Raw genomic sequence first — 12161 nt, 5'->3', positions numbered from 1 at the left:
TATATCGCAATGTCTTCTGTTTCCATGTCTTCTACAAGGGCCATCAGCTGGTGAGGATGCCATTTATTTGGTTGCATGGGTCTTGCAACTTTATGCAACTTTAGCCTCAGTGTGTTAGCATGATATCATGTGCAGTTCTATAGCCATCAAGTGCCCTCAAGTTTCTGGATTGTGGCAAAAAACGTGTTTCTAAAGCCCGAGCGAAACTGCCTGATCAGAAAAGTGGTTCAGAAGCTTGTGCGCGTTTGTAAATAATAATAATCACAATCCAGTACTCAATTTATGAAGCTTTGCAAGTCACTGCATTTTCCACAAAACTGTCCTACGAATATTTTCAGAATAAAAATCAAAAGGAAGGGTTTCTCTTGACAGAATTTTCTTAAAAGGCTTTTATTTTGAAACAGAAACACATCTCTGACATGTCTGTGACCAATGTATCCTCGTACAACGGTTAGTATGATATCCTACAAAAAGTTATTTTTCCTGCAACGCGTGTCAATTTCCGCTCCTTATATTCATAGGATTTTTCAAAATAAACTTTTGTCTTCCCAGGAAAATCAGTTAGATTTAGGCAACAAAAGTACTTGGTTAGGTTAAGGAATATATCGTGAAATACTTAGTTAGGTTAAAGCAAAAAAACCCCACATAGTTAGGTTTGGGAAATGATTGCTGTTTGGGTAAAAATAACCACGGAAGTGCCTGCACTGAAGTATGCAAGTTACGTGACAAAAAAACCCCAACGACTTCTTGCTTCACATGGGGAACGGACTGCTGTCTCTTGGCTGAAAGATAGCTGTTTGTAGGACCCAACCACCTCCAAATTCTGTATTCAACAAAAGCCTGGAGCCTGTAGCATACAGTTTACTACACGCTACAAATACTGATTCTTTATTAAAAAAAATATAGATACATCTGTGCTTTGCTTTTTCTTGGAATGCCACTCAAGACGGAATGAAATATTTATTAATCTTGGCTGTTCCTGCAACTGCCAAGGGACCTAGAGTTACTCACTGTCTGCACTGTGCCTACCTGACCCTGAAACAGTTTCATGGGTTTTTGAAAATAGTTTTACATCGTCTTAATGTAGAGTTCATGAGTGCTGTTCTCTATCTCAATACGTTGTACCATTTTTTTTCTTTTTAAACTAAGGATTGTATTCAGGAGACTCATTTAGCAGAAGAGGGTCATAAATCACAGAGTTTGCTGCTGCCCTGCCTGTACTCTGATCCCTAGCTGGGACACGAGGTGTCGGCCCCCTCTTAGTTAGAATTTCTTATGAGAAAGCATTTATCCAGGCGACAATAAGTGGAAGAATCAGTCTGAAAAATTCAGCTAGCGTTAAACATCTCCTTCAAACAACTATATTCATTCAAGTTTCTCGCAGCAGTGGCAACCTGTCAATCACAGTAACCCCGCCCTAAAGCATACCTTGCTTTGTCATTTATTTTACTCTAACTGTACTCTAACATCATGCTGTATCAAAGAAGACCACAAACTCGTGTTTACAATGTTTGCTCAGGTAATAAATAATTTTATCACAGGCTTCCATACAAGCAGACGTCTTTTTACAACCTGAGGACTCGCCTCAGGTGGCCATTAGAAACAATGCAAGTTTAAGACACTTCCACATTGGCTTCCCTCTTCAGATCCGGAGGTTGCCTGCTGGTTACATGCATAGTAATTTTTTCAAAATAAATTTCAGGTCAACAAGCAATGTACAGTTACCAACCATTACATCTTCAAAAATAAACATCCAACGTAGGTTCACATGTTTTTTATGTTTACTTATGCAACTAAACTTCTTGATTTGGTAAAGTAAAAGGGGTTAAAATAACTTGTTTGCTACTTAAAATAAGTTTGCTTGTTATATAACTGGCATTCCGTAGGCCTAACAAGAGTAAGGTAAAAAAAAGTCAATGTTGACTTTTAGTTTCCTAAGGGAGGGGAAAGTCCTGTGTTTGTTCGACCCATCTGTCCAACACTCTGCCACTCTAGCCTGGTGCGTCATATACGGACAGTAAAGGGTGCCTAAGTGCTTTGGTATCAGAGTTGGGAGTGAGAACAGATTGGAGAAAGACACCGCGGACGATAATGCCCGTTTCGTAAAAGACAATAAGAGCTCTGGTGGAGGAGAAACGGTGTCACATTTAAAGACCTCAAGAGGTGCACAAATTTGCTCTGGCTGGAGCTACACACACTCTCACTTTATATGGTGCAAACAGCCTTTGCCCTTTTTAAAAGCATTCTTGATGCCCTTAAATAAACACTTCATAAGATTATAATGCAGGGGTTGGAGGGACATCCATTAAAACATTCCAAGATCCCACGCGGCCAGACGTCGGAAGTCTTCCTGAAGGCAAGAGAGGTCTGGAGCGGCAGAGGAAACAAAAGCTCAGCTTTGTTATTAATGGGCCCAGTCCGTCTCGGACACATTTGCCATTTCTGTAATGTCACAGAGCAGTGAAGGAGGACGCAATAAAACACGGAGCCTGGAAGCTCGCTTATTGCAATTAATAATTCATATGGCTGCATTAACTCGGCGAAATCCACAATTTCACATGGCAGGCATGGAGAGTGTATGTGTGTGTGTGTGTGTGTGTGTGTGAGGGGGGAACCGCCATCAGAGCTGGGGGAGATGGAATAAAAAAAAAGCCTTCTTACAACCCGTGTAACAAAGACTGCAGCAAGTACAGGAGCCATGAATAATACATGTGAACGATGACGTTTCCCTCCTCTGTGTCGTTTTTGCGTTTGAACGCAGCACTCAGAACATGGTTAAAGGTACACATTACGAGCTGTTTTTAATGTCCAAAAAAAAAATGATTTCACATAAACAGCTAGGAAACGATGACAGATGTCTAGCGCTGCCAAAAAAACAGATCACAGCACATCATCTTTCTCTGAGCTGAATACTAAGATCTCGTTTTTCTTTCTTCTGCCATTGAAGTGACAAAGAGACTATTTGTTCAGACTGTGAGAAACTTCACAGAGCAGACTAAAACGGTGAAGTACTGTAGATTTATCTATGTAAATCCCATATATTTCTGTTTTTAAGGAAGCACATTTGAAGCAGTGAACTCACTGGGAGAACTCAAATAAAAGCTTAAAGATACCCTCCAGACACATAGCAATCTACATTTGTGTGATATAGTTTCTCCCAAAACATTTTGATTACCTAGTTAATCTCTTATATAAAAATCTATGAATATGCAAGTATTTTTTTTCATTTCAAAATTTTAAATGCTGAACACAAGATGTCCCTTACAACTTAAGTCCATTTTAATGTGCACTAAAGGCTTCAAGTCTCCATGTTACACTTGTGTAAGTTGCTTGTTGGACCACGATTGGCTTCAGATGTGCACATCTTAAAGTGAGATCTAAGGTGAGCACAGAGAAACTCCCCCTCTTCAACGGAACAGTGTCAAACTGCAAAATGAAGCTCAAGCATCCATGTGAAGGAACAAGAAGACACTCAAATTACTGCCTTAAAGTTGTACACCTCTACCATCCAGTCATGTTGCAGTTTACGTCCATGTTTGTCCAAAACATCATTGCTTCATCATTTTGTTCTTTTAGACAATTGTGTGAAAATGCAATAATTAGCATATGAATCCTGGTTGCTATGGCCAAAAATGTGTTCACCGTTATTTCCAAATGGATGTTGTGCCAAAATTTAACAAATTCCCTGCAGGTGTTCCCGAGACATCGCTTTCACAGCAATGGATCGAAGAGACAGACACACAACCCCTTGGCCACGGATATAATTTTTTTTCTTAGCTTTATTCATTTGTTTTTCATTAAACGAACATTTTGTTGTCAGTTACTACCAACTTTGTGATGACGCTTAAAATTCACTGTAACTGCATCTGGCTATTCAGCGCATTTAGGGATTAGACTTCCCTTCAATCAATGGAAGGCTTTTAATGTGAAAGATCTATGCAGGAAGTGTTAAGTTTCAATGACAGTCGATCAACAGCGATCGAAAAAACTGTAAAGCGATTTGAATTAACTACTGAATAACAAAAAACAGCAGTAAAAACACAAATTCTGTGTTTTTGAACAGATGCAATTAGTGTTGTAGCAAATTGTTTTGAATTCATCAAGAGGAGGAAGGAGGAAGTTTTGAGCCAACAGAATCAACTATAAAACTAAAGTGGAGGCAGGTCAGAAAACAGGGAAGCTTCTTCTTCTTCCTCACAGCAACAGTGAGTTTGACGACGCAGTCCTGTCTTGCCAGCAACTACCCACCGGACTTGATGTCAGCGTTAAGTGCTGCCAAGTGACATAAAGCACAGCTGGAAATCTGATTAAAGCGGCCAGTCCGAGACGCCGCATCATCTCTAGAAATGTGGGTTTAATCACATTTCAAAAAACAACTACAGCATTTAAGCGGATTTGCGAAAAAAAAAAAAAAAAGTGCTTCAAATGTTCAGAGTAAAATCAAATTGTTTCAAGAACGTATCAGGGCGTCTTCAACTGGATTGTGTTATTTTTTTCAGAAAAATAACTTAAAGATGTAATTACCTCTTAGATGAAACATTTGTGCAGTGCATATTTTGTGCAAACACTCAGAGTTGTGCTGCCAGGGCAGGATGCCAGTGACACACAGTGCTCACTGTGACAGATTACAGTGAGGCAGCCCCATGCACCTTGCAGCACATGATCCTAGAAATAGACAAAGAACATGTGGCATGGTGCAAGACGAGAAGTGCAAAGATATTTTGTCTCTGGCTCTCTGGAATGTGAACAAAGCAAGCCTTTTCTTAATTTAAACCTTCCTGCAGGAATCATGTCGTCGGCAAAACATTTAGCGTGGCAAGAAAAAAAAAAGAGAATGCTGCTGAAAAAATGTGTCTTGTGCGTTTTTCGGTAATGCAGCGGTCACCCGAGGTGAGGTTGATGTCATTTCACTTTCTCCTTCCAAGCTGGTGCCTCGAAAGTGCATCTAGATAACAACACCGTAACGCAAAATCACTGAAGTCAAGGGCTCGTGTGAAGGGCAGTGGTTTATGTATCTGTTTTGATCCCCCTGTGTAGCTTGGTGGAGGCCGTTTGTCAAGTATACAGGAAAGGTGACTGCAGTGACGCTGGTGTGTCGTTTGGCCCGGGATGACCCCCCCCTGCACTCCTCTTATGACTTACGCATCGCTCCTGTCTTTTAATATCAACTTCAATTATGGCCCAATATCAGCAGCTTGTCCGAGTTGGCCGTCAGCGATATGCGGCAATAAAAACCCACAAAACCTGAGGCAATGGCCCTAGATATTGCTTTTGCGGGGCTTTCATCACCATATTTCTGCCATTTATTTCACAACTTCACAGAAGGTGAGCTATCTCCCCAATAATGTAAATAAACGATTGGAAAGAAAGTCAGAGAAATCTGTTCCCCGTTGCAACAATAGAGAATCTGTTACGTTTGTTATTTACACCATCTTACCAGCCTCCTTTTCCTTTTTTCTGACAAAATATATAAAAACTTTGTGGAGACAAATAAAAAATTTAAACTGATGGCCATAACAACAATAATAACCTATAGTATTACACTGTCAAACAAGACTGTGCTGCTCTGTTGAGGAACACCGAGGTAATCGTTAAAGGAAATCTTTCAAATGACAAGTTACAGACTAGAAAAACACTTCCAAAACCTCCCACTTTACAACACGATTACCTGTAGATTGGTGAGCAGAAAGGCCAGTTTATGTCCATGGAGGATTTGTCAAGTTAAATACAGTTCAAAAACACCAACATTTGCACTCCATCAAGCATTTACATTGGGCCAAAGTAGACAACTAAAGGCCTCTCTATGCATTACGACTAACAAGGCCAGAAAACACACTACCCAGCAGACTAAAAGTACCTCGCAGCTGGCAAAAAGTAGGAGAAAAAAAAATTGTCTTCACCGAAATCCTGACAAACTCGGCAAAACAACTCCCCTGCTCTCCAACCTCTAACCAGCCGGCCAATCCGAGTGGGGAAATACGTTTAATTACTGTTGGGGCCATTCTCATTGCATCGTGCTGGGACAGCTATTGATTTCAGGTCGTCTCCTGCCTCATTAGACCGTGGCGGACGGAGCTCTGCCCTGTGGGCTGAAAGGGAAAAGCGTCGATCCATAAATAAGTCGACTATACAATATCTACTATTGTGTTGGGGTGAAACGTCTCAACCTCCGGAGGTGTGGAAAAGCAAGTGTTCGGCCTTTATAGTAACCCGAGCCACAACAGGCTGGCCATCTTTGCCTGTGACGTGACATTTGCATTGAATTAGAGGTAATTGTGTTATTATGCGTTATCACCTCTTGTTCATTGCCAGTGGCCGGTGGCAGAGGCTTGAGTGAGGATGAGCAGGAGTCATGAGAAGGATCAAAATGGGGATTCCTCTGAACATGAACCCTTACTGCAACCTGACAGGACAAACATGCTTACTGTTATTGGTCTTTTCTGCTTTGACAAGCGTGTGATACACAGTGCGACTATGTGTGTTCAGACTGAGTGCATACATTTTGAGGTGACACAGAGGCATATAATGTCAAAGTAAAGATGTGAGTGGATGCAAACAGACACAAATTTGCCGTGGGTGGTGCAAATTGAGGCGATTTGTCGGATTTTGATTTGTTTCAACTAACCTGTTTATTAGCTTTACTTCATGAACGCACAGAGACAAAAGGAAAAGATACAGTACATATCCTTTTCCCACTGTACAAAAACCCCACTAACATACTAACATCTGTTTTTTTGTGTCTAGTGGGAAAGGTTAATCATAATTACTCTGCTGTAATTTTGGTGGAAACAGTTTTGAGATCAGCCTGAGCTGTTTCCCATACACAAACTGGGTATAAGTTATAGTATATGAAAAAAAAGCTCACAAAGTGTAAGATTAAATTGTACAGTAAAAGTGATATTTTGCCTTTTAGGGATTCTTAGCGAAAGAAATATAAAGTGTAAAGTTGAACTCCCTTGGCAAACAAACTACTTGTTGGTGTTTTTAGGGATCATACATTTTATTTGTTTACAGGACTATAAAATCTTTGTTGTGCATGACTGAAAATCTTGATCAAGATGGCTTTAGCGATTGAACTATTTTGAATTTGGAAAATTTGCAAAATAAGGCTTGGTGGGTTGGAGAATGATGACAAGCTTGCAGTTCCCTCACCCATGTCCGTCATTTAATGGGTGCAGATTTCATTGGTAAACATTCTGAATCTATCAGCTTGGACAAAGACTACAAAAACAGTTGACGAAGTGTTGTCGAATTTACGTGAACAAATTGAGATAAATATTGATTTAAATCTGGATGGACCATAAGAGAACTTAATTTAGCGGAAGATACATGTACTATTTATCTATTAAATAACAAGAAACTCATACACACTGTGTGTAAAATTGATTTGACATATTTGCCATATTTTGGCTGGCTTATAGAACCTTTATGTCTTTAGAAATGTACTCTGTCCTTCTCTACTCTGCTTCAGTCACTGTGCAGAGCTTCCCCGAGTAAGACTGAACATAATCCCTGTGATCTCAAGAGGAAATGAGGAAAACCGACGGCTATAGGCCTCCATTGCCTGAACTTTATGATGGATGACAGTGGAGGAAGGGGGGTGGCGGAATCTGAAAATCTTGAATTCCAGCTCCTTTAGAAGCATGCTGTATTTATGCTGACAGGTGATAATTTAAACACAGTAGAACAGCTGGCTCCAGCTCTGCGCCTCACGTTTGTGTAGAATGTGTGAAAAATAATTCATCACTTCAAACAACAGCTCAACATAGAGCAAGCCAGCATGGGGGACTGATGCTGTTAGCCACGCTAGTCCATATCTGTGATTTGAGCTGTCCTTACGTTACTCTGTAAGTTAGTCACATTGTGTTGTGATTCCAATTACTGGAAAGCACGGAGTGCTGAAGTTACAGGGCTACTCATTGCTGAGGTTTCGGCAATTGCCATGGACTGAAGTGGATCACTGAAAGACAGACTGCGAAAGCTAGCTAGACCAGTGGCTTTTGTAGGATTTGAGGGGCATTCAGAGTTTAGCCTGAACCTCTGTTACAGGGTATATTTTTTGATAGAGAAGCTCTATTTGATGTGTTTTTTGTATGCACTCTAGCATTTTATTCATACTTAAAAATACCTGTCTTTATCATTGACCATTTCTCAAAAACTTTTGTTTGCTTTCCAGATTAACCCATAAGTGAAAAGTTGAAAAGTTTCTACGTGGGCTAACTTCTCACCCTTCCTTCTCTTTTGGAAGAATCCAAGAAGACTGGGATATGCCCACCCAGAGGCTTGAAACTTAAACACGGTTTCTGCAAAAACCTTTTTAGAAAAATATTAAAAATAACTGCATTACAGCTTGTGTTTCCTTACACAGAAAGTGAAAGATAATGGAATTTCAGTTCAACTTCAAGTATGTAAAATAGTAAAGTGTACTCATAGTGTACTCATAAAAACTCCATAAACTTTTTCGAATAGTATCTTTTATTTTTTGGTAATTTAACTGCACTTTCAATTTATATATCAGCTGCATAGGCATTTTATTCTCAAATGATCATTTCCCAAATGTTTATTTGTGACCTACACTACAATAAAATCCATGTGTGATTTATGAATACAATTTTTCAAGATCTAATGCACACAGCATCACAAATATCATCAATAATAAGTATTCGGCTGAGAGATGACTAATGTAGAATCAGCTAAAAAAAGCTCGACCGCACGAAACAACCTTCTAATATTACAGGGTCAACAAAGTTTTAATAGGAGAGTTAGGCATCACCCTCCATTTGATTTATGGTTTTTGGTGTGTATTTGCGTTGTTTACACATGCCAGCGGTCTTAATTTGGTGATATTTCAGAGTGAAATTGTCACTTCATTTCAGAATAAGCCTATAAAGCAGCGAAGGTGCTGACACGTGGGAAGAGATATGAGAGGTAGGATTAATCATGTGCCACAGAACGTGTATAAAGAGAGACGTAGCTCAGCTAAGCTGGAGGGAAGGAGGGAGAGAGAGAGCGGCGACGTGGGCCCATGAATGGATGTGCACGGTGTGGATTTACTGCTCTGCCTACCTACGCTCCATTCCACTCGCATCCAGTTGAGGTTGGTACTAAGCTAACAGCACGTGCCAGGCGAGACGGCAGCAGGTCTCATCATCAGCCATGTACACAGGACGGGTAAACAGGCCAAAGTCAGAAGCCAAGGTCGGGTAGAGAAATACAGTCACCTACTGTGTACCAGCCAGCGACCACCTTCAACATGATGAGGCGTCTAAGGACTGTAAACACATGCACAGTTTGCATTGGCCCCTCGAGGCCGTAACAAAAAATGCATGTAGGGATTTCAATGAGTCTATCTATGTTTTTATGATAACACAGAACTAATCACTTACTGTAATTGTTGAACTGTAAGGGCTGAACAAAGGTGTGTTTATTGTCACAATGTCAACTGAGTAACATGCAAGAACACTTTCCACCTTAGAAGTTGCCGGTAGCACGAAGAAATTGAAAAAGAACACATTGAGATCAAATTTCCAATCAGTAATAATAACAATGTGGGCTTGCTCACAAATTGAATAGCTGAAATGTGGGAACGCTGCAAAATTTCATCCGCAAACTAATCAAGTTGCAGTTTACATCCATGTCTGTCCAAAATGTCATCGCTTCATCATTTTATCCCATCAGACTTTTGTATGAAATTGTCATAATTAGCATATAAATTATTAAGCTATGGCCCAAAAAGGTGTTTTGTGAGGTCGCAGTGACATTTGACCAAAAATTCGAATCAGTTTATCCTTGAGTCTAAGTAGACGTTTGTGCCAAATTTGACGAAATTCCCTCAAGGTGTTCCTGAGATCGCATTCATGAGAATGGGACAGACTGACAACCTGAAAAAAAAGAATGCTTCCAGTCATGGCTATTGCAGTTGAAGAAGCATAAAAAACATGTTTATTATCAAGATTTCAAAGCTGTTAACCTTCAGTTTGATTGTCCCAACAATCCCCCCCCCGACAGCTATGTTATCTCAGCACTTACTTTGCTAACCTTATAATTGTAAAATGAAGAAATTACAAATTTTGCCGCAGAGCTGCACACTTACTCATGCACATACGCAACCGATCGCATAATATCATAAACAGGAACTATCATTTAAACCAGTCAAGTGTTAATAATGGAAGGAGTTCTGTAGGTAGAGGGTATAGACGGGATATCAACAAATGCATATAGTTGCCACAGTCAATCAACAAAACACAACAGCCAGCATCTGCTACCCTGCAGTCTTATGGTAAACTTTTTGTGCAATCAATTGCAAAAACAGATTCAGCAAGAATTCAGGCAGACGTTTTCATAGAGTGCTTAAGAGGAAGGTAAAGAGAAACAATATGAAGTCATGCCGTCTTCGCTTTCATAGATCAGAGACACAAATCCTGCACTAAAATAGGACCAGGTATTCATATCCTGTCAGAATTTTTCCCATATTCATCGGAGGCACTCCACCAATTGTACACATGAAGTTGATTTTACTCATCATTAGAAGTGCATATACACTTGTATAATGTGGTATGTGGCTCGGGAGGAGCTGTCTGAAGTCTGAAAAATGGGTATGGACACTATACATTTAAAATAGAAGGCCTGTTCAATACTAAACGTGAATACTCTGGCACAACATCTGTGTAAATTATGGTATTTTGACATAAAAATTGTAAATGAATGATCATAGAGAAATCATACTTTGTTATACTATACAAGTCCTGTTCTTACATGCTGATTATGTGTGACCCCTACTTCTTGTGAAATCTGAGCCACTGTCTGCCCGACGAATCTTTGCATGTAAACTATTAATTATTATTAACTATTAAACTGAGACAGTATCACAATAGATAATATCGCAATACTTGCACCCCTAAACTTAATTTCTGATTGACGGTTCAGTACATTATACAGATTATTCCGAGTTCTAATGGTCTTTACTTTTCAAGATATTGGTTTGTTTACCTCTCTGCATTGCACCTCTCATATCAGTGAAAGGAGAGTTTGTTTAGCTGCTCAGCCGGAGTGAGGGATGCGGTATTGTGTGAATAGGAGATATCAATACATACCCTCTATTCCTCATGACTGCCAGAGGTGGTGATTTGCACCTGGATTCTTCTTCATGCAAGCACGCAGATCCAGTATCTAAAACACAGAGAGAAAAAGCAAATGAAAATGGTGAAGAGTACAGAAACAGAGCAGAAACTTCAATGAAAAATGTCCTGCTTCCACCCACTGTGATTTACAAGCCGTCACACTATGAAAATGTCTGAACAAACCAACTGACTGATTTTCAGCTGCCAGCCCGGTAAAAATAGGCTCATCCACTGTCTAGTTTGTGTGACAAATGGCACACAGTGCCTGGCATCCAGTTTGGGAGACCGTTAAAATACACCCAAAGATGACAATAAAACACAACTCATCGGTGTAAAGCTGCTCCCCTCCTCAGTTAATTAAAACCAGCCCAGTTAGTGTATTGAGGGAGAGAACTGGATGTATCATAACTGCAGTGCTAGAAGCTGTGGCGCAACAGAGCTACCACTGCAAAGGTTTGGAGGTGAGCTCCCACTGGCGTCCATTATGCTAAAAATGGGCGCCCTAGTGGTACAGTACTGCAAAAACTGTGCACTTTGAACCAGAACCAGCTTATAGGCACTGGAGCCTGGACCATATGTGTGGGCAAATATCAGCGTATGTGTCAGCCAATAAGCCGCGATACAGAAATGCAGATGATATGTTTGAGGTTAGTGTATCTGTCACATGGTGTGCCTACCAGAGAGCACAAACAAGTCAATTGACCCTTCACTAAGCCCCGCCCCCCGCAGCTTCTCCGTCGACCTGTCACAGCTACCATGGAGCCCACACTGTCACTAACTGCAGTCCCTGAAGAAATATTGTCAAATTTTTGGGAAAAATTAAAAAGTGATTTCAGAGAGAGGCAGACAGAACTGTCAACAATATGCTTTTGAAGGTTATATCCAGGATGTCAAAGTGATTCAGCAGTGAAAACAGGTTAAAAAGGTAAAGAGAAGCTACAGATCACAGTGTAAGAGTTCACCCATACGTCACCTGGAGATCGAGACAGAAGACAATTAAGTTAATTAATTCAGCAGCCCCCAGTCAAAGGACAGCGATAA

The 12161-nt window shown here is 40.3% G+C and overlaps 1 protein-coding gene across 1 annotated transcript in view; it reads right to left on the bottom strand.

Annotated features, from left to right (window-relative positions):
* The window catches only part of LOC137871019 (heparan sulfate glucosamine 3-O-sulfotransferase 5), a 74015-nt gene that overhangs the window by 26675 nt on the left and 35179 nt on the right, over positions 1–12161 (bottom strand). The window contains exon 2 of the mRNA XM_068708560.1: positions 11094–11169. The gene's annotated coding sequence lies outside the window, so the exon portion shown is untranslated. The remainder of the gene's footprint in view (positions 1–11093; positions 11170–12161) is intronic.

Source organism: Cebidichthys violaceus, unplaced genomic scaffold, assembly GCF_023349555.1.
Source record: "Cebidichthys violaceus isolate CVI_PGR_0920_01 unplaced genomic scaffold, fCebVio1.0.p SCAF_14, whole genome shotgun sequence".
In the NCBI taxonomy this organism is placed as follows: domain Eukaryota; kingdom Metazoa; phylum Chordata; class Actinopteri; order Perciformes; family Stichaeidae; genus Cebidichthys; species Cebidichthys violaceus.
This window is presented reverse-complemented; position numbering and strand designations above follow the sequence as displayed.